General features: G+C 34.7%; 1 pseudogene; it reads left to right on the forward strand.

Annotated features, from left to right (window-relative positions):
- Nucleotides 1-7163: 7163 nt before the first annotated feature.
- Nucleotides 7164-15173, forward strand: LOC118636122 (annotated as a pseudogene).
- The last annotated feature ends 7851 nt before the right edge of the window (nucleotides 15174-23024 follow it).

The raw sequence follows: 23024 nt of genomic DNA on the forward strand, positions 1-23024 counted from the left end.
TATGTATTTATTGTCATTTTATTATTCATATGTTTTACATTTTTTCTTTTTCTTCTTAAAGAAGACCCTTTAACATTTCTTGCAATGTTTGTTTGGTGGTGATTAATTCCTTTAGCTTTTCCTTGTCTGGGAAGGAAAAGCTGGGATGTATTAAAAAGATAATGAGGTTATATCAACTGATTTAAGGCCTTCTCTTTTTTTTTTCTGTGCTTTTTATAGGGTTATTGCAGAAAAAGTTAGAGCTAAATAGTTCTGTGTATAGAGTGAAAGTTTAAAGGAAGGATGCTGATACTACATGGAGAGTATATCTTTAGTTATTTTTTTCTAGAACATCTTAATCTGTCCTTTGATTCTAAATGATAGCCTCGTTGGGTAATCTTGGTTGTGGTCCTTGCTTTTTATCACTTTGAGTATTTCTTGCCGATCCTTTCTGGCTTGCAAAGTTTCTGTTGATAAAGCAGCTAACAGTCTTATGGGAGCTCCTGTGAAGATAACTAACTGCTTTTCTCTTGCTGCTTTTAAGATTCTCTCTTTGTGTTTAACCTTTGGTATTTTCATTATGATATATCTTGGTGTGGGCCTCTTTAGGTTCATCTTGTTTGGGATTCTTTGCACTTGTAGTACACCAGTGTGGTACTAGGTATGATGTCTTACAGTCTTTAGGCTGCTATAAACATGTTACACAGGTATGTTGGAGCACAGCATCACATAAGAATAAAGTGTAAAAGTATTTCTCATAATTCTCTGGAAAATGTAGAAAGAACTTGTTAAAGTGCCCTGTAATTATATAGCTATATAAATTGAAACAGAGTGCTGTGATCAACTTTACCCTTTACAACTATTATTTAGAAGTTTTCACTTCTAATCCTTATTCTCTATAATGAATTAATCTTCTTTGCTCTCTGGAAGATAGTTCTATGTAAACACTACTGGGGTTACAAAAGGTCTCCTACAGATTCCCCTTATTCTATATCTCTTTCCATTCTCCTTCTTCCCAGAGTCACTTTTTTTCATCCCATCTCATCCTTCTTACCTCTGTTCAATCTATGGGTTTTTATGAGTTGGAGCAGTGGGGGCAGCAGAAGGATCATAGTTACTAAATTTAGCAGCCTTGTTAAAGAACAAAATGCCTAAAATTAATAAAAATCTGGTTCCATGACAGTTGGCTCATTTAAGTCTAATGGTCTAATGTCATTAAACACAGATGTGTATATGCCCATATACATGAATCATGAATATTTAAAGGTAAGATAATTTCTAAAGATCAAACACAACAAATATAATATAAAAGATAAAACATTTCCCTAAGCTTCAAAATTGTAGAATGTGCGCACATGCACATGCTCACACACACACACACACACACTATCAGAAGTCATGACTCTGACTTTACTTATGTAAAGTAACTTCTTTATCTGTAACCTCTGCCTATCTCAGGGATAGAAACAATTTTGCAAGTTTCTCAACACTTCACAACTAGGGCCATAGCCCCCATCTACTCAATCATGATATTGTTTCCTAGTGAGGATTCGTATGGTTTCACATTTCTTCTCTGCGCGGCACTGTAGGCAGCCACCACCAGGTGATCAGAGTTGGCATGTAAGGTGAAATATATGTATAATTTTCAGTCTATCAGCTTCAGCCAAGCACTTTGGAGTGCAGATATTTTGGCTCAGATTATTACTAGTTTCCAAATCAGTCACTGGATTCACTGTGGTACAGATGGCTTGCAGGTGTTTGCTTTCTAGGCACCATCTGTTTAGATGTCATAGCATACTAATCTGCGCTTGTTGGTGTATCTCTTCTATTATTAGCAAATCACATGTCTTGATAAAAGGGAGGTAAAGTAAATTATAGAAAAATGTATTACTTTTACAAGGCAGATGTAGAAATAAAGCTGAATCACAAATCTAGATTCCTCTCTGTTGGGGAGAAAAAAGCTGGGATGTATTAAAAAGATAATGAGGTTATATCAACTGATTTAAGGCCTTCTCTTTTTTTTTTCTGTGCTTTTTATAGGGTTATTGCAGAAAAAGTTAAAGCTAAATAGTTCTGTGTATAGAGTGAAAGTTTAAAGGAAGGATGCTGATACTACATGGAGAGTATATCTTTAGTTATTTTTTTCTAGACCATCTTAACTAACCCTTTTATTTTCAAACTACATCTATAATATGAAATGGAAATTAAAAATTATCAAATGAATTCTCTTGACCAGAGAATCTGCTTAATAATTGGGAACAATCTCTTCCCTCTTCACTGCACCTACGACAGTGTTCTACCCATTGGAAGAACACATTGTTTCCTGGCTACTGTGCATATGTCATTGGTCTTAAATATTCCAAGAAAGTATTTCAAGGATACTGTCAACACAGTTAATGGATATGTACAGAGAATCAGTCTTATCAGTTAATCTAAGATCACTGGAATAATGGGTTAGTTTGCTTACGTCCTCATAGAGACAAGTCCATGGGTTCAACATACTTTGAAAGAAAAGTATTAATTAGTTTTATTTTGAGTATGAGGTGAGATTCAGACATAGATATACATCATCCATGACAATGAGAGAGGGAATTAATTGTCAGAGGCAACTATGACTACTGAGAACCATGGATGACCCCAACTATTAAAAAAAAAAATTTAACCTCTCCTTTATCAAAGGTATAGGATAGTTAAGATGATTTCATAAATTTTAATGAAATTAAAATAGAATAAAGAGATGAGTTTCATTTATTCCTATCCATTGACTAATATTATAATTAAAATATTATCTAACATGTAACCCATATTGCAATTTAAGCATATAATGCGTTCCATGAAAGAGCTAAATTAATAATATATATGTATAATTCTTTATTTATATATACACATGTATTGTTTAAAAAATAAATTAATCTTATTATCAAAATAATTTTATGTAATATTTGTAAGGGAAACATTGAGAAAAATATTTTATAAGAATATGTTTATTTAAAATATATATCATATTATGAAAATGTATATTTTTTAGTGGAGGGAGTAAGATAAAATGGGAAAGCAACAGTAAGAGAGAACTTCATTCTTATGTAAGCATATTTAATTTTCCATTTATTTTCATTAAGAATGTTCAAAGATCACATGGAAGTAAGAAATAACTTGCTTTGGGCTAACAAATTTAGAGACATCAAAAGAAATATAAACTTACCAATGAGTAGAAATATCTAGGGAAATTAGAAGAAAATATATTTCTATTCACTTGGTCTTCTCTCTCACAGTACACCAACAGACCGGCTTTTAATTTATTCCTTCTTAGGACCTAGCAAAAAGGTAAATATCCATTAGGTTTGATATTATATTTCACCAATTCCATGGGACATCCAAGACCTTATCATCACAATATTGGTTAAAGTATGGCAGCAGTAAATGTCATGTCTGTCATCCTGAGCTGTACTGAGCCAATCCATGTTAGATTTACTTCGAGTAAATGTCAGTGCCATTGAGAGTGTCTAAAAATGTAGATTTTTCTTTCTACTGACATGTGCTTGACAATAAATTGTCTGGCTAGTACAATAGCAGCAAGTAAATGACTGGGTCTTATTTCTTGTGAAGATATGAAGACTATCATGTAGTTCATTTGATTTGTCATGAAGTGTCACAGTACTACATTTAGCTGCATATTTTATGTAGGAAAATTGGGATGGCACTTTAATTTGAGGATTTTATGAAAATAAAAGATTTTCTTTTTTAGTCTGAGGCCCTTGTTTTTGATATGCTAATTTTATCTAATGCCATCTCCTTTCCTGCTTTTGTAATAAAAGGACATGTTGCCCTTTACATTCTTGATATCCTTTCATGTACAGAGGATAAGGAAGTAACCTGACAATTTAATACTTCCCATCGCCTCACTTATACCTGCAATGACTATTGCTGTCTTGAACCATTGCTTTCATTCTTTGAAACAATCTCCAAAGGCTACTCTAAGTATCACTTCTGTCAGATAGAAGACAAGAGACTAGATGGGGTGTTTTGTAACGGGAGGATACAGGGAAGTGAAGGAAGGTCACTATCCTTCACATTAGGACACCACATAGCTAGAAATATTGGAACCAAAAAGATAAAAGAAAGTAGATTGTATATAAAAGATTGAATAGAATAATAAATATTTCCTCTACCTCTCCCTCTAAAAATATTAACAATTTACATACCTCTTTACAGCTATGGCAGTCAGAACTGGCTTAATCTCTTTCTAGCCATACAACATCGAATATCATTTAATCTCTTTGAGTCTGAAGTTCTTGATTTGTAAAAGAAGAATAATTAAACTTTACCTAAGAAATGTATTTTGAAAATTAAATGAAAGAATGTTTGTTTCAAATAGAACTACGCAATAATGCTAGGCTTTATAGAAATACTAATAAATAATTCCCCTCTTTATCACAAAATTTTAGTACCATTTGGAAGATATAGGAGTCACACAGATGGATATTAAAATATGAACTTTAATTACTGAGTAAATAAGAGAATGTGGTTTTTGATTCACAGCCAAATTACTTTTCTAATACTCTCCTCTCCATTCTTCATTCTAATAGAATCAGAAGCAAGAAATTCTGAACTGTAGGGGAAAAAAATGTACCTATTGAACTTACTATTCCGTAAAAAAGTATACCAGATTGTACTTTGTCTGTAGTCAGGCACATAAAAGAGAGAGAAAAGAACAGAGCTCAGTTCCTTTGTCCAAACAAAATAATCAGGTGTCCCGCCGGTGTGGCTCAGTGGTTGAGCACTGACCCATGAACCAAGAGGTCGCCAATTCGATTCCCAGTCAGCGCACACGCCCAGGTTGTGGGCCCGATCCCCAGTGGGGGGCATGCAGGCGGCGGCCAATCCATGTTCTCTCTCATCGATGTTTCTATCTCTCTCTCCCTCTCCCTTCCTCTCTCTCTAAAATCAATAAAAGAAAAAAAATATTTTTAAAAAAATCATTCCTTTGGCTTTGTCCTCTTCCTGAGGATAATTCCCACCAAGTTGCCTCTACATGGAAATACCATGCTAGAGGAAAGGAGGTTCCTGACCATCAAGAATCATTATAATGCTAGTAATCATGTGTTGTTTGCCTTGCTGATTTAAAAAAATCCAAAGAACCCAATATGGGAAAGATGACATATGTATTTAGGTAAGTTTTGGAGAAATGTCTAGAACTCAGCATTTTCTAACCATAATGATATTCTATTTCTCTCCTTGTCTCTTATTTGTGTGTTTCATTATTATAAAACCTCAAAGATATGGTATCATCAGTCTCTCTTTTCTTCTTTTACTTCTATGTATATTTTAGATATGTACACAGTCCTTCGATTTTCTCCTCCATATGTATGGTTTTTTGGGTCATGAACAATGGAGGTGCCTGAGAGCTTTTCTTCATAGCAGCTTGGAGGCAAAAAGGGAACTTTGGCCCTGGCTGGTTTGGCTCAGTGGTTAGAGTGTCGGCCTGTGGTCCAGAGAGTCCCGGGTTCGGTTCCTGCTAAGGGCACGTACCTCAGTTGCAGTTTGTCCCCAGCCCTGGTTGGATCGTGCAGGTGACAACCACTCGATGTGTCCCTTTCACATTGATGTTTCTCTCGCTCTCTTCCTCCCACTGTATCATCTGAACAAAAAATGGAAAAATGTCCTCGGTTGAGAATTAAAAAAAAAAAAAAATTAAAAAAAAGGGAACTTTGATTTTTTCCCCAGACTTCTTATTCCTGTTGAGTCTAATGGATGCCTTTCAGATCACTATGATAAACTAGTCTTAAGAGTAAAAAACATAAATGTAAAGTGTTCTGTGATGGACATATCAGAACAAAAGGTGAATGGTTCCTTGTAGCAATACAACTTTCACACTGTTATCATAGGGCTCCATTTGTTGCTACATTCTTTGAGTGAGTGACCATAAAATTAAGTGATTTTTTCCAAAATTAAAAAACGAACTTTAATCTTGAAGGAGTTTCTGTGAGATCACATTTCTGGAATTCTAGAAGAACCTATTATTTTCAAGAATGAAGACACTGGATAGTGTCATCTATTACAGCATACAATTTCTCATTGATACTTAAAATACAACAATAAAGTTTTTAAAAAGAATGCAATACCACAAAATAATATCTGATTTTTCCAAATAGCAACATGAAATTTAGAGATTTTGAAGTAAAATACAATACATTTTTATTGCCAAAGAAATTTAAGAAAATAGTGTAAGAATGTCTGTAAAGGCCTTGCTCTGAAAACACAGTTTTAGTACACCCAAAATCAGTTTTAAATCTTAGATAGATTGTTCAAGTTCTATTACTATTTGATACTTTTATTTAAAATTTAATTAAGAATAATGACCTAATTAAATGAATGCTTAACCAAACAGTAAACAGATACTATGACCTTATTTTAAGAAGTTATAATTCATAGGATAGAGCAATCTTTTAAGTGGCCATACTTATTGTTTGAATAATTTTAAACATATTAATCAGTATCATAAAATCAATCTATTTAGAATACACACTTCTTTTTAAATAGTACATATGCATTAGTTAAATATCACTAGATTAAAGTGGCATATACTGAACTAGAGTCTAGCATAGTGGGAAATAAATTGGCTGAAATGGTACTCATACTGACATTACATATTCTTCATGATAAAAATTTGCTCAGTTGATATTTACTAAGTAACTAATATATATTAACAGAAAGGTAGTAGAGTTTACGAGGGCCGGTTTTTGTGGAAGTCAGATAATACAAGCAAAAGAACTAAGCATAGACTAAAACAATAAACCTGTACCAGAACTGAGCTTAGAAGAATAATTGTAAAAAACCAAAATATAAAAAGGGAGCTTAAGCAAGAGGACACTTATTTAAAGTAGTCTTTTTAGAGAGTCAACTACATTGTGTTGGATCAAAATTAAATAAAGAATATCAAGAAATATGAGAATGAAGTTCCAATATTGAATGCCTTGAGTAATAGATTGCCCATAACCCTTGATTTTAATTGCTCTGCCATTCTCATTTTCTGGTTTTGATATGAATGTCTTAGAGTCTGTAGTCCTACTTAACATCCAGTTCTCCATGCAACCATGGTATTATAAAGTCAGATGCTCTAAGGCCCTATCTCTAGCACAGTGCATAAAAGGAATGTAACATAATACTCTCCAGGGCCATCCATGATGTCACAGAAGGTAAGATTTCCTTCTTTTTTAAATCCGAATATATGTGAAATCTAATGAATAAAAAAAAACTAACTAACAAAATAGAAACAGACTCATAGATAGAGAACAGACTGATGATTGCCGTCAGAGGGGAGGGGGGTTGAGGGGCAGGGATAAAGCAAAAAAGAAAACCTCATAAATAGACAACAGTATGGTGACTATCAGAAGGAAAGGGGGTGGGGAGAGGTAAAGGGAGACTAAATGATGATGAAAAAATAAAAGAGGAATGTAGCAGTAGGAGTTACTTTTGAGTAGACTATATCCATACTTCATCTCATCTCTTTGTTATCTGCTTTAATATTTATTTATTTTAGTGTTAGGTTTTTACCTAGCTTTATTTTTTTACTTTTTAAAAATATTATTTTTATTTTTCAATTACAGTTCATGTACAATATTATATTAGTTTCAAGTGTACAACTCAGTGATTCGATTTTTATATAGCTTATAAAGTGATCACCCCAATAAATCTGGTAAATATCTGACACCATATGTAGTTATTACAATGTTATTTACTATATTCCTTATGCTGTACTTTACATCCCCATGACTATTCTGTAACTACCCATGTGTAATTTTTAATCCCTTCACCTTTTTTACCCATCTCTTCACACCCCCCCCTTCCATCTAGCAACCATCAAAATGTTCTCTCTATGAATCTGTTTCTGTTCTGCTTGTTCATTTATTTTGGTTTTTATATTCCACATATAAGTGAAATCATATGACATTTGTCTTTCTCTGTCTGACTTATTTTACTCAGTGCAATATCCTCTAGGTTCATCCATGTTATTATAGATGGAAAGATAATCATTCCATTTTTTGGCTGAGTCATATTCCATTATATATATGTACCACTTCTCCTTTATTCATTCATCTACTGATGGGCACCAAGTGGCTTCCATATCTTGGCTATTGTAAATAATCTTGCAAAGAACATATGAATATACATGTCTTTTTGATTTAGTGTTTTAGGTTTCTTCAGGTAAATATCCAGAAATGGAATTGCTGGGTCCTTCTTTGTCTCTGATTATGGGCTTTGATTTAAAGCCTATTTTGTCTGGTATGAGTATTGCTACCCCCACTTGTTTTGTTTTTCATTTCCAATTTTATGAAATAACTTTTTCCATCCCTTTACTTTCAGTCTGTGTGTCTTTCAAACTAAAGTGAGTCTCTTATAGACAGCATATATAAAGGTCCTTTTTTGTTATCCATATATGTTTTGATTGAAACATTTAAACCATTTGCATTTAAGTAATTGTTAATAAGTATGTATTTATTGCCATTTTATTATTCATTTTTTTATCTTTTCTTTTTCTTTTTATTCTTAAAGAAAATCCCTTAACATGTCTTGTAATATTGGTTTGGTGGTGATAAATTCCTTTAGCTTTTTTTTTTTTTTTTTTTGCCTGGGAAGCTCTTCTAGAAGATATATTTGTTGGGTAGAGTAATCTTGGTTATAGATCCTTGCTTTTCATCACTTTGAATATTTTATGCTAATCCTTTCTGGCCTGCAAAATTTCTGTTGAGAAATCACCTGACAGTCTTATGGGAGCTCCTTTGTAAGCAACTGCTTTTTTCTTGCTGCTTATAAGATACTCTTTGTCTTTGACCTTTGGCATTTTAATTATGATCTGTCTTAGTGTAGACCACTTTGGGTTTATTTTGTTTGGGACTCTTCACTTCCTGGACTTGTATATCTATTTCTCTCACCAGGTTAGAAAAGTTTTCCTTCATTGTTTTTTCAAATGGGTTTTCAATTTGTTGCTCACTCTTCTCCTTCTGTAATCCCCACTATGCAATGTTCGTAGACTTGAAGTTGTCATGGAGAATCCTTAAAAATCCTCAGTTTTTGGATTCCATTTTCTTTTTACTCTTCTAATTGGCTGTTTTATGCTTTCTTATGTTCCAAATAGCTGATTGATTCTCTGCTATATCTACTCTACTGTTTATTCCCTGTAATGTATTCTTCATTTCAGTTAGTGTATTCTGCATTTCTGACTGGTTCTTTTTAAAGTTTTTTATCTCCAGTTTTATGTTTTCTATCTCTTTGTTGAAATTTTCACAAAGTTCATCTAATCTTTCTCTAAATTCATTGAGCGTCTTTATAACCACTGTTTTAACACTGCATCTAATAGACTGCTTGTCCTCATTTTGTTTTGTTCCCTTTTCTGGAGTATTGTCCTGTTCTTTCATTTGGGATGTGTTTCTTTGTCTCCTCATTTTAGCTAAAATGTGTTAGTTTCTGTGTATTAAGTAGAGCTTACATTTCCTCATCTTGGTAAAGTTGTTTTATGTAGTAAGTGTCTTGTGGGGTCAAATGACATAACCTCCCTTGTCATCAGAGCTGGGTGTTCTAGGTGTGCCACCAAGTGGGTTGTGCACACCTTCTTCTTGTAGTTGAGCCTTGATTTCTATTGGCACATTAATGGGAAGGATTTATGTTCAGGCCAATCAGCTCTGAAAACTGGTCATGACAAGAGTGGAGGATCTGCTATGTAGATACCAACCCTACAGGACAGAACTCGTTTCATCAGAGCTCTGCCGTCCACGGAGTCTACCTTTTGAGTGTGTCACTCATGGAAGTGGTTGGGTGGTGCTTCAACATAATCTAAAGCTGTCCACCAGGTGTTCTGGCTCTGGAGCCTTCTGGGAGATGCAGATCACTACCTGTGTTCTGTCCGGGTCTATCTGGCATGAGCTACAAAGCTATCTGCATGGCTGTTCCTTGTGTTGGGCTTGAAGGTGAGGCCCAGGAGAGGCCAAGCTGTGAACCATGGCCCACTGCTTCTTGTGCTTGGCCTGGTGCTACTTAACAAGTAGTATAGGGCACCCCAAGGCCAAATTCTGCTTGTTCAGGATTTGTGAACCTTTGAGAGATTTTAAGGAAATCCACAGCATGTGTCAAGATGGGCTGTTTGTATAGAAAAGCCACTGGAACCAGTTTGAGTGGTCACACAAGTTGGATTGGGCAGGGTCTTAGGGAATCACCAGAGCAGGGCAAATAGTATTAGCTAGGTTGGTGGAAACTCAGATATGGTGCCCGCCTGCCTGTGGACTCTGTGGTGGCAAGGCTCAGCTCAGAAACAGTGGCCTGTGCCAGCACTTCTATCTGGAGAAAGCTGCCCTTCCAGCCTTTTCCCTGAGGCCACACAATTCAGTTCCTTCCCTATGTCCTTGGCATCTTTGGAGCTGCTTCCCTAGCACTGGAGCTCAGAGAAAGCAAGTCCATGGGTGAATTCTTTAAGAGAAATGATTCCAGCAGCTCTTGGTCTCACTCAGTCAAAATTCCCTCTGGTTTACCCACTCGGAAGTTATGGGGACTTCTCTTCCTGGCACTGCAACCCTGGGTTGTGGGGCCTGGTGTGGGACTGGGACCTCCTCGCTCCTCAGGGGGGACCTCCGCAGCCGAGATATCCCTTCCAATTTTTCACCACCACATGTAGGTGTGAGACCAACACATTCTTCATTTTGGCCCTCCTACTAGTTATTTATTTATTTATTTTCTTTGTTGATTTTAGAGAGAGAGGAAGGGAGAGGGAGAAAAAGGTGGAAACATCAATGAGAGAGAACATTGATTGGCCGCCTCCTACACGCCCCTCACTGGGGATTGGGCCCACAACTTGGGCATGTGCCCTGACTGGGAATCAAACTGGCGACTTCTTGTTGCCTGGGTCAATGCTCAACCACTGAGCCACACTGGCCGGACCCTCCTGCTAGTCTTGATTTGACTTCTTTACATCCTTAGTTCTAGGACTTCTGTTCAGCTAGATTTCAGGTGGTTCTGAACGATAGTTGTTCTGTAGTTTAGTAGTAATTTTGGTGAAATTATAAGAGAATGGGAGTATCAAATTTACCTACTTCATCGTCTTGACTGGAAGCCCAGCTTTAATGTTCTAATATCCTACTTTCTTCCTTTTCTCTCTCGAGAACTCATTAGTTGGCTATAACTTTGGTATCAAATTTTCCATGAATTTTCACACCTTATCATCCACTTTGTCACTCTCTATTTTAGCTCATCTCTGTGAAAACTGACCTTTTTGATATGGTCTCAGTGTTTTCTCAGAAACACGCCTATAGGTCAATCAAGTAAGAGACACCTGTGTCACCATGATGCTAACTTTCTAAAAATACTTGTATTTAAATTGAAATTTAGGTAATAATGTTTTATTTGTTTTGCTTCAATGGTAATGATGGAAATCCATTTTGGAAAGAATGAAACAAGGGAAATTATAATTAAAAACTTTCGAACCATGTACATTAGAACACAAAGATAAATACTGTTAATATATTAGTGTTTTCATATAAAACTATTTTAGGCACCATCAAATGATATCTGCAAATAATTTTTAAACTAGCTTTTCCCAATGAAAATGACAAAGGTTACTTAATATGAGTTTTAAAGTTGTACACACATTGCTATTCAAATTCCTTGACAATTAAAATAGAGTATATTATTCTAATTGACTCTTTGTGGAGGGATATTTAGAATTTCTTCTGTCATAATATTTAATACATGTAAATTTTTAGGCATTATTAACAAATGATGGAAAAAAACTCCACCAGTTGTCATTTTAAGTAATCATCACACTTGGTAGAACTTCTTATTTAAAATATTATTTAGACACTTCCAATTTAAGTCAAAGTTATAATAAAAGTGTTATTCCCCTCTTTTAAAAATCGTATTAACATGACAATATAAGTTGTATCTGTTTATCTATCATCTATTCCTCTGATCAACTTATGATTAGAATTAGAATAGGAAAAGATACAATAGTAGATTAAGCTGATTAATTTGTAAATGACTTAGTAGAGGAAAGAAAATATGAATGTAAATGCATGGAGAGAGGATATAATATTGAGAAGTGTGTCATTTCACTTTACAGTATTCTTTAAAAACTCAGTTTGAAGGTATCAGGTACCAAAAAAAGAAATTGTGATTGAGAGGTTAAACAAAATCTCTGAATACAGATATATCTCATTTTATTGTACTTCACTTCATTGTGCTTCGAGCTATTGCTTTCTTTTTATAAATAAAGATTCTGGCTACCCTGTGTCAAACAAGTCTATTGGCGCCATTTTTCCAAAAAAATATTTTGCTCATTTTGTGTTTCTTTGTCACATTTTAGTAATTCTTGCAATATTTTAATGTTTTCATTATAATATTTGTATGACATTCTGTGATCAGTGATCTTTGATGTTACTATTGTAATTGTTTTGGAGTGCCATAGACCACACTCATAAAATGGCAAACTTAATAAATGTGTATTCTTACTGTTCTACAAACTGTTTCTCCATCTCTTTCTTTCTTCTTGGTTCTCTTTATTCCCTGAGACAACAATATTGAAATTAGGCCAGTTAATAACCCTGCAATTGCCTCTAAGTTTTAAAGTGAAAGTGTTGCATATCTTTCACTTTAAATCAAAAGCTAGCTTAGCAAGGAAGGATGTTGAAAATTGAAATAGGTCAGCCTGGCTGGTGTGGCTCAGTGGTTGAGTGTCGACCCATGCACCAAGAGGTCACTGGTTTGATTTCCGGTCAGGGCACATGCCCAGGTTGTGGGCCCGATCCCCAGTGGGGAGCATGCAGGAGGTGGCCGATCCATGTTCTCTCTCATCGATGTTTCTATCTCTCTCCCTTTCCTTTCTTCTCTCTCTGAAATCAATAAAGAAAAAAGAAATTAAAATAGGTCAAAAGCTAGCCTTTTGCTCCGAATAGTTAGCCATGTTGTGAATGCAAGGAAACTGTTCTTGAAGGAATTTGAAAGTGCTACTCCAGTGAACACATGAATGATTAAGAAAGCTAAACAGCCTTATTGCTGACATGAAGACTGTTTTAGTGGTCTAGATAGAAGATCAAACAAACCACATTTCCTTAAATCAAAACTTAATCCAGAGCAAGGCCCTAAGCTCCTCAATTCTGTGAAGGCTGAGAGAGGTGAGAAAGCTACAGAAGAAAATTGTGAATGGAGCAGTAGTTGGTTCATAATGTTTAAGGAAAGATGCCATCTCTATAACATAAAATTGCAAGGTGAAGCAGTAAGTGCTGATGTAGAAGCTACAGGAAGATAATCAGAAGATCTAGCTAAGATAATTAATAAAACCTGGCTACACTTAACGATAGATTTTTAATGTAGACAGAAGAGTCTTATATTGAAAGATGTTGTCTAAGACTTTCATAGTTAGAAATGAAAAGTCAATGCCAGGCTTCAAAGTTTCAAAGGACAGGCTGACTCTTGTGTTAGGGGCTAGTGCAGCTGGTGACTTTAAATTGAAACAAATTCTCATTTACCGTTCTGAATTTTTTTTTTAATCCTCACCCAAGGATATGTTTTTTATTGATTCTAAAGAGAAAGGAAATGAGAGGAAGCAACATGTATGTGAGAAACATTGATCAGTTGCCTCCATTTATGCCCCAACTGGAGATCAAAACCATAACCTGGGTATGTGCCCTGACTGGGAATCAAACCCGTGACCCTTCAGTGCACAGGAGTGCACTCTAGCCAACTGAGCCACGCTGGCCATGGCACCATTCTGAAATAATAGGGCCCTTAAGAATTACACTAAATCTTCTCTACCTATTTTTTATAAATGGAATGAAAAAGCCTGGTGATAGCACATCTTTTTACAACATGGTTGACTGACTATTTTAAACCCACTATTGAGACCTACTGATCAGAAAAAAGATTCATTTCAAAATAATACAGAGAATTGACAATGCACCTGGTGAGTCAGGAGCCCTGATGGACATGTGCGACCAGATCAATGTTGTTTTCATGCCTATTAACATTTATTAGTATGGCCCTGGCCAGTTTGGCTCAGCGGTTGAGTGTCGACCTGCAGAACAGAGAGTTCCGGGTTCGGTTCCCACTAGGGGCACATACCACAAAAAAAAAAAAAAAAAAACCCAAAAAACATTTATTAGTCTGCCATCTGTAAATCAAGGAGTAATTTTGATCTTCAATTTTTATTATTAAGAAGTACATTTTGCTGCCATAGATAGTAATTACTCTGATGGATCTAGCTTTAGAAAATTGAAATCTTCTGGCCCTGGCCAGTTTGGCTCAGCGGTTAGAGCGTTGGCTGCGGTCCTGAGAGACCCGGGTTCGGTTCCCGCTAAGGGCATGTACCTCGGTTGCAGTTTGTCCTCGGCCCTGGTCGGTTGTGCGGGTGGCAGCCACTCGATGTGTCCCTTTCGCATCGATGTTTCTCTCTCTCTCTCTCTGTTCCTCTCTCCCCCCCCCACTCTACCTGAACAAAAAATGGAAAAATGTCCTCGGGTGAGGATAAAAAAAAAAAAAAAGAAAATTGAAATCTTCTGAAAAGGATTTACCAATCTAGATACCATAAAGAACATTTATAATTCATGGGAAGAGGTCAAAGTATCAACATTAACAGAAGTTTGAACCAACTTGATTCCAAACCCCTCGGATGACATTGAGGGGATCAAGGCTTCAGTGGAGAAAGTAATTACAGATATGGCAAAAATAACAGAGAAACTACAATTAGAAGTAGAGCCTGAAGATGGGACTGAACTGTTGCAGTCTAATGACAAAACTGTAAAGGATGAGCAGTTGCTTCTTATGAATGAGCAAAGAAAGTGGTTTCGTGAGATGGAAGCTACTCCTGGTGAAGATGCTCTGAAGATTATTGAAAAGACAACAAAGGATTTAGAATGCCACACTATCTTAGTCGATAAAGCATTTGCAGAATTTGAGAGGATTAGCTTTAATTTTGAAAGACGTTTCTCAGTGGGTAAAATGCTCTCAAACAGCATTACCAACTATAGAGCAACTTTGCAAAAGGAAGAATTAATTGATGTGGCAAACTTTATTTTTATCTGTTTTAAGAAATTGCCACCACCCCCCTCCCTTTGGCAACAACTACCCTGATTAGTCATCAGCCATCAACACCTAGGCAAGTTCTTTCTCCGGCTGAAAGATTGTAACTCACTGAAACCGAAGATAATGGTTAGCATTTTATAGCAATCAAGCATTTTTAATTAAGGTATGTACATTTTAAGACATAATGCTATTGTACACCTAAGCTGACAGTATAGTGCAAATATAACTTTTATATGCACAGTTAAGCCCAAAAAATTTGTGTGACATGTTTTATTGTAATATTCACCTTATAGTGGTGGTCTGGAACCAAACCCGCGATGTCTCCAAGGTATGCCTGGCATTGCAATCTTAGTAGTATAGTAAATACCTACATCTTTCCTTTATTCTTTTTTTTTTTTTTTTCAGAATGTCAAGGTTTTGTTCATTGCTAAAAGGAAACTGAAGAGGTCTCAGACTTGGAGACATCAAACGAGCAAATCTTGATATTACATTAATAACTGTAAATAGGGCAAAAAAAAAAGTACATACTATTATGAATAAGACTGCTATGACAAAGCACAAATATTTGTCCGAAATAATATTTTCAATTATTCTGAGCACATACTCAAAATGAAATTTTTGGATCATATGATAATTCTATATTTAATTATTTAAAAAATTAACAAAAAACTAACACCCTGTTTTACAAAGTTCCTGTACCATTTCACATTCCCAAAAGCAATATATGAGACTTGTACTTTTTCCATATCCTGGCCAATACTTACTTTCTGGGTTTTTTGTTTGTTTTTTTTTTGTTTTTTTTTTAAGTAATAGCCATCCTAATGAAGAAGAAGTAATTTCTCATAGTGATTTCAATTTTTATTTGCTTAATGATAGTGTCTTCCTATGTGCTTATTGGCAGTTCGTGAGTATTCTTTGGAGAAATGTCTATTCAAGTCCTTTGCCTATTTTTTACGTTGGGTTCTTTGTTTTCAGACTTCTAATATTAGATTCCAACTTTGTTCATTGTCTTTGAGATATTTTTTCACCATTTTATAAACTGAAGGTGACTGATGAATACGTAATCTTAGATTTTTCTGATATAGATTTAGTAGACTTCCTCTCCCTACCCCATCTCCATGGAAAATCAATTTCAGTACCTGCCTAAAAATTGAACTGGATCAGGTTAACTTGCCCAAATTATCAATTCTTAGTATTTGTTCAATTCTATCAGTTGCCTCTATAAAACTCCAGTCTCTCTTCCTTTTCTTTTAGATGTTCCTCAATAATGAATATTTTTTCTTACTGAAATAGCCTGAATAAAATCTTATTTTGTTTTTCACATGCTTATGCATGATATTTACTCAGATAAACCTTATATACTCCCAAAACATCTTGCATTTCTTCTTGATAACCATCATCTCAATTTAACATAACTTTTGTCTTCTACTCTTGATTATAAACTTCATTGTGGCAGAGCTCATTTTTCATGTTTTAACAACACCAGTTACCACCTGTCTTTTAAATTGTCAAAAACATTAATAAATGTACATATTTAATCGATTCACACCTCAGTGTGGAGGTAAAAATGTCCTTTATCTAATTTTCAAAGTGATTGAATTAAACTGTTTTTATACATTCTGTATTACCCACTATAAAACGTCAATCAATCTTGATTTTGATATAAAAATCTTACATCTTATAATATATGCTAAACATTTTCATTTTTGCAGGTGCTGTTAAATAGCAATCAGTAATGCCATTTAACCTATTTAATGGCAAATAAGTTATTAAAAATAAAGATAAAGTTTTAATGAGCTACCTAAAACAGACTTAATTAAACACAGATTACATAGGTTGGAGGAACAAATAAAACAGATAACCGTTTTGGCTTTTGAAAAAAAAATTTTATTGATTTTTAGAGAAAGGAAGAGAAACATCAACACATCAATTGGCTGCCTCCCACACGCCCCCTACTGGGGATTGAGTCACAATTGAGGCATGTGTCCTGCTGACAAGAGACAGCAACCTGTCAGTATGCCCAACCAACTTAGCCACATCAGCCATGGCCCTTTTGACTTTTCACAAATGTTAAACTTTTTAGCACAATTAATTGCTAGTCATACATATTTGTTCAAGAAGCCAGCATTTCTTATTGGTATGTCATTAAAAGGGGTATTAGCAGAAGAGTTAGACCTGTTTGTGTTTGAGTTTATCTTACTGTCCAGATCTGACTGCTTGTTAAACTTGTTTTAGCTTGAAAAGCAAACCAAAGTGAAGTAGTGAACACTAAGATCCATTTGGGAACATATATGAGTATTGTATTCATATCTTTTTAAGTTATAAAAAGACTCTTTCAAACCAATCTTCTTTCTGATATCCTTACCACTATTCAATTTGCATGGGCATGACAGCTTTTTTTTTTTTTTTTTTTTTTTGTCAAATGAATCAGTAAATGATCAGATGTTTTAGCATTAGTCTGGGGGAAAAAAATGAACCAAACAAATAAAACTGCCAGAGTACAGTATGACACACTCCCTTCCATCCCCCCCACCCCCAAACTCTTTGTATGTAGGTAGATTTGCTGCTTCATTTGATTTAATATTGCACTTGATCATTTCTAAGTACTTGAAATTTTCTATTCAAGTGAAAATGTCCCATTGCATCATATAAATCTATAGGCTAAAAGGGAAAGCTGCTCCTCTTTATTTCCATTTGGCTAAAATTCTTAAGTACTTCCCCATTCACATTTTGAGTAAATGAATACTCTATCATGGTAGTGAATTAAAAGTTACTGAAAGTGTAAAGCCTTTTGCATATTTAATGGAAATGCATTGCTATTCTTCATCTGCATTGCATTCAAGTGTATCGCAGGATTGAGCTAATTTATTGAGATGAAAAGATTGTTCCTTATTATGAATGTTCTATTAGAATTTTATAGCTCCTTTATATTGTAAAGTGACACATTACTTTAATATTCTTTAAAAGTTACAGGCCACCAGAATTCAAGACTTGAGTAATAAATTGGGGTCAGGTGTGCATTCTACAACTCTTTTGAGTTTTAAAAAGAAATCTATATCCATTATGCTTTTTAAGTAGCTAGTGGTATGCTGGCACACCACAGATATCAGGTGGTGAGAATCGGTGGAAAAAACACTAGAGCAAGTCGTTAATTCCCAAACCATTTCAATTCCTTTAACTCACTCCAAACACTAATGGCATTGAACTATTTTGTATAGAATAACTTTTTAAAATATGAAAGAATATTTCAATGTAATCTTTTTTTCTGCTAATAAATTTTGCTAGTGAGCTAAGGGCATAAATGATGTTTTCAAAATAATAAATTCAATCCTGTCAGTCAAAATACTTCAGAGAGATGCATTACACAAACTGGAGAACTGAGGTCTTTCTGATGATATCAATATCTGAAGGAGTTTTCCTTGTAACCAATCTTAGCATATTCTAATTCTTGAAGTTCTGCTTTTTTCTATTAGAATTTATTTATGAAAATGTTCATTAAACTCCATTGTAATTTTCAAGTATTGTAGAGGCTTCAATTATAATGATAAAAGACAACTTTCTGCTCTCATGGAGCTTATATGATATGCTATAAGAGGAAGATTCAATAAACACATTAACAAATACAATTATTTCTTTTTATGTTTTTAAAATTGAATTCATTAAGGTGACACTGGTTAATAAAATTATATAGGTTTCAGGTGTACAATTCTATAATGCATCATCTGCATATTGTATTGTGTGTTCACCACCCAAAGTCAAGTCTCCTTCCATCACCATTTATCCCCCCTTTACCTTCTCCTACTCCCCCTACTCCCTTTCCCTTTGGTAATCACCATACTGTTGTCTGTGTCTATGAGTTTTTTTTGTTTTTTGTTTTTGCTTATTGTGACATATTATAAATGAAATATGAAATAAACAGAGTGATGTTATAAAAAGTAATGGGTGGGGAAGGGCAAGGTTACTTTAGGAAAAATTGTAAAAGAAGCACCATTTAAGAATGTCATAACAGTCTGAGGAATACAGTAGACCCAGAAACATGGAAGTAGGGCACAGACTGACATCCCTCAGAAGAGGGGGTGGGGGGGTGGGAAGAGATAAACCACAGAACTTATATGCATGTATGCATGACCAATGGACATGGACAACTAAGCCGGGGATGGGGCGGAGGTGGGGTGGGGTGGGGGGTGCCAATGGGGTAAAAAAGGTAAAATATCTGTAACAAAAAAAATAAATAAAAAAGAAATTAAAAAAATAATAATAATAAAATACATAAAAAAAGAAAAAAAAGAATGTCATTTGATGTAATGCCTGAAAGATTTGAACTAGAAACCACCTGAAGAAAGAGAAGACTTGTGATTCAGAAAGAAAGAGCTATTTGATATCTATATGGAATTTAGTACTAAGAAGATGAATTTTCAAGAAAGGATCTAGTGGAAATCTGAATCTCAGAGGGATCTTGAAATGTATAAGATGAGGCATGGTGTTATCTTCTCGTCCCAACCTATATGTTTGCCCTTTGTAGCCTCTACACTGCTCCTTTTGCCTCAATGCTAACATTTTTCAGTTGAAGGCAGTTTTTGCTCTAAGATGGGAAATAGATTACAGTTATGTTAATAATGAATGCACTTAAAATTGATTTTTCCATAAAGACAACTTTCCCACAGAAAGGTAACTTCAGCTACTGCCCGTCTCTTCTCTTTTCATATACACCATTTTATGCTGGGGATAAAAGGGTCAGATATTGCAAACACTGCTTAAACCAATAAGATGATTAGCAAAACTAGATTATTCCAAGGAGATCTTACTACTGGAACTTATTTGCATAATTTTTAATGCACAAATAATTATTGAGCTCTCTACATACCTGTGAATGCAAAATAAGTCTCCAGCACATGCCTGACACACATTAGAGACTCAATCAATATGTGTTAAATGAATAATCACATGTATAAGCATATGAGTAGATGAAAGATGAATTGAGTGAAAGCATGTCCTTGACTGTGCTTAACACAGTCATTGACTCCCAGATTCTAACATAGTTCTTCTCAAACAAGGAAGAACATACCATCATTAAGGAAGACACATAAGAATATCAGGACTATGCAAAGGAGCAGTTATAACTTCAAAAATTATTTTATTTTAATATTTAATTTGAAAGTTTAAATAATATTAAAAGTAAATTCAAGTGAGGTATATTCCTAAAAATATGAAAAAATGAGTCCACACAAAAACTTACACACAAATGTTCATAGCAGCATTATGCATAATAACAAAGAAGTAGAAACAACAGAAATGTCTGTCAACTGACAAATGGATAAATATAATGTGGTATATCCATAAAAGGTAATATTTTTAAAAAATTTTTTCTTCTTTATTGATTTTAGAGGGAGAGGTAAGGAGAGGAAGAGAGAGAGAGAGAAACATCGATAAGAGGGAACATGGATTGGCCGCCTCCTGCATGCCCCCCACTGGGGATCAGGCCCACAACCTGGGCATGTGTCCTGACCGGGAATCGAACCGGTGACCTCTTGGTGCATGGGTCAACGCTCAACTGCTGAGCCACATGGGCCAGGCCCATAAAAGGTAATATTATTCAACCATTAAAATACATGAAGTAGTGAGAGAAGCTACAAAATGAATGAACTTTGCAAACATTATGCTAAGTGAAATAAGCCAGTCACAAAAACTACATATTGTATATTTCCTTTTATATCTGAACGTCAAGAATAGGAAACTCCATAGAGACAGAGAGTAGATTAGTGGCTGACTACAGATAAAGTGGCGAGGAATAAGTTGTGACAACTAATAAAGTGAAGACAATGGCCAGTATTAGATCATGGCAATGGTAGACCAACTCTGTGACTATACCAAATATAATCAAATTCTACATTTAAATAGGTGTATTGTTTGATATATCAATTATGTATCTGTAAAATTGTTTAAAATAAAGAAATACAAGATTTTTATGTTTAATAGAAAGTGAGTTTGTATTTGTTTTGGAAAAGTATATATTATATCGAAACAAAAATTATAAGCTGGCACTTCAGAGAACTAAATTCAAAATGAGTATACCCTTGACTAAATGGCTTAACACATTCTGTTACTGTTACTTCCTATTTTTTTCCATTCCATTGTGAACTCAGAGGAAATTAAAAAAAAAAAAACTTACATTAAATAATTTATGCTATTTGAAATACTTTCTTCAAGTTTATTTTAATTTATTGAATAACTTTGCCTCTGAAATACTTTATTTCTTTGTCTTAACTGATATTCATACTTTAAAACTAAATAATATAGTATTCTAAAAATCATCTTCCTAGTAAACTGCAATGCAGATTGGAGGGGCATGTATTTCATTGGCTGTTGATAACAGAGTACTGCCAACTGAGCTGATAAAACGTGAATGGAAATATAAATTAACCGTTTAAAGCATGTGCCAATAATATATTCAATTGAGCATAAAAAACATCTATCTATAGGAATGGAGCTAAAGTCAGCTTCTGAGTATAAATCAGGCAGCAGTATTTCAGAATCTAATTTTTAAATATTTATTGAGAAATGTTGAGCCCTCACTGGAAGCTATATACTGATTTAGGTACCGATATAACTGTGAACTAGTTTAAACTATATTACTTATGAAGATTTGGACAGCATTTAGCTCTAATCAGATGATCAATTATTATTATTAGGACTTAATACTAAACTAGCATGTATATGAAGAAGGTTATAATATAATCAAGCATATCATCACCTCTCTGAAAAATGTTTGGAAACAGAAGATGTTGAAGTTAGATAAAGAAAATAGAAAAACAATAATTTGTAAGCTTTTAACTATTATTAAAATTTTATATTTCTTTATTGATTTTAGAGAGAGAGGATGGGAGAGAGAAAGACATAAACACTGATAAGAGAGATCATCGATTGGCCGCCTCTTGCATGTCCCTCACTGAGGATTGTGCCCACAACCTGGGCATGTGCCCTGATGGGGAATCGAACTGGCGACATCTTGGTGCATGGATCAATGCTCAACCACTGAGCCACACCACCTGGGCTTAACCATTATTTTTTAAATGAAGTGATATATTTTTACAACCCCATTGTTTAGGGACATCTACTCTATGACTAATGTTAGTAATCTAATTATCTGGAAAAAGGATAAATTGCCTTTCAAATAAATGAGTCAAAAATATTTCTGTTAATATACAATAAAATATAGAAACCAAAATAAATGAAAAGTCCAGGTCCAGATGGTCTGGGAATTCCCTTATGTTACATGAAACCTGGGGGAAAGATCAGATCAAATGTTAGCAAATATTATTCAATGAGGCCTACTATATAAAACATGAACACTCATCCTCCGGTGTCTACTTTAACAGCCAAGAAATAGTTTACTCATACCGTGAATTTTAGAATTGTTTTTGATTCTGAGGAAATAAAACAATAGAACCACCCATTTCTGGGAGATCACATTTTATTTTCATTAAAATGAATATAACCTGTTCAAACAGTTTCTATGTAATGAAAAGTTTCTCAATTATGGTTTCCAGGAATTTGAATGACTCTTTTTTGTGTGTTCATAGATCTTGAAAGGTAAAGGGGGTTAATATAAGCACAGCGGTGGCAAGATGAGTGATGATAAATAATAGAGAAGCTGGGAGAGAAAGTGACATTTGAGTGACTGAAGAAGACAAGGGAGCAAGCTTTGCAGATATAGGAGCAAAGGACATTACAGGTAGAAGGAATAGTTAATGCAAAAGCCATGACTTGGGTTCTTGTAAGGCAATATGGGGTGGTCATCTAAATAGGCTGCTTCTACTGGACCACTGGCTCTAGCTGCTGACCCTTAGACCCATCAGGAATTGGTACCAAGCATATGATCTCGATGTTGTATTACCGATGCGCTTACTGGCTCTTTTAAAATCTGAGAAAACAATTTTCATAAGATAATGTGTTCAGATTTTCCTTTAATCTTTGAAAACATA

This window comes from Molossus molossus, unplaced genomic scaffold, assembly GCF_014108415.1.
Source record: "Molossus molossus isolate mMolMol1 unplaced genomic scaffold, mMolMol1.p scaffold_m16_p_2, whole genome shotgun sequence".
Lineage (NCBI taxonomy): Eukaryota > Metazoa > Chordata > Mammalia > Chiroptera > Molossidae > Molossus > Molossus molossus.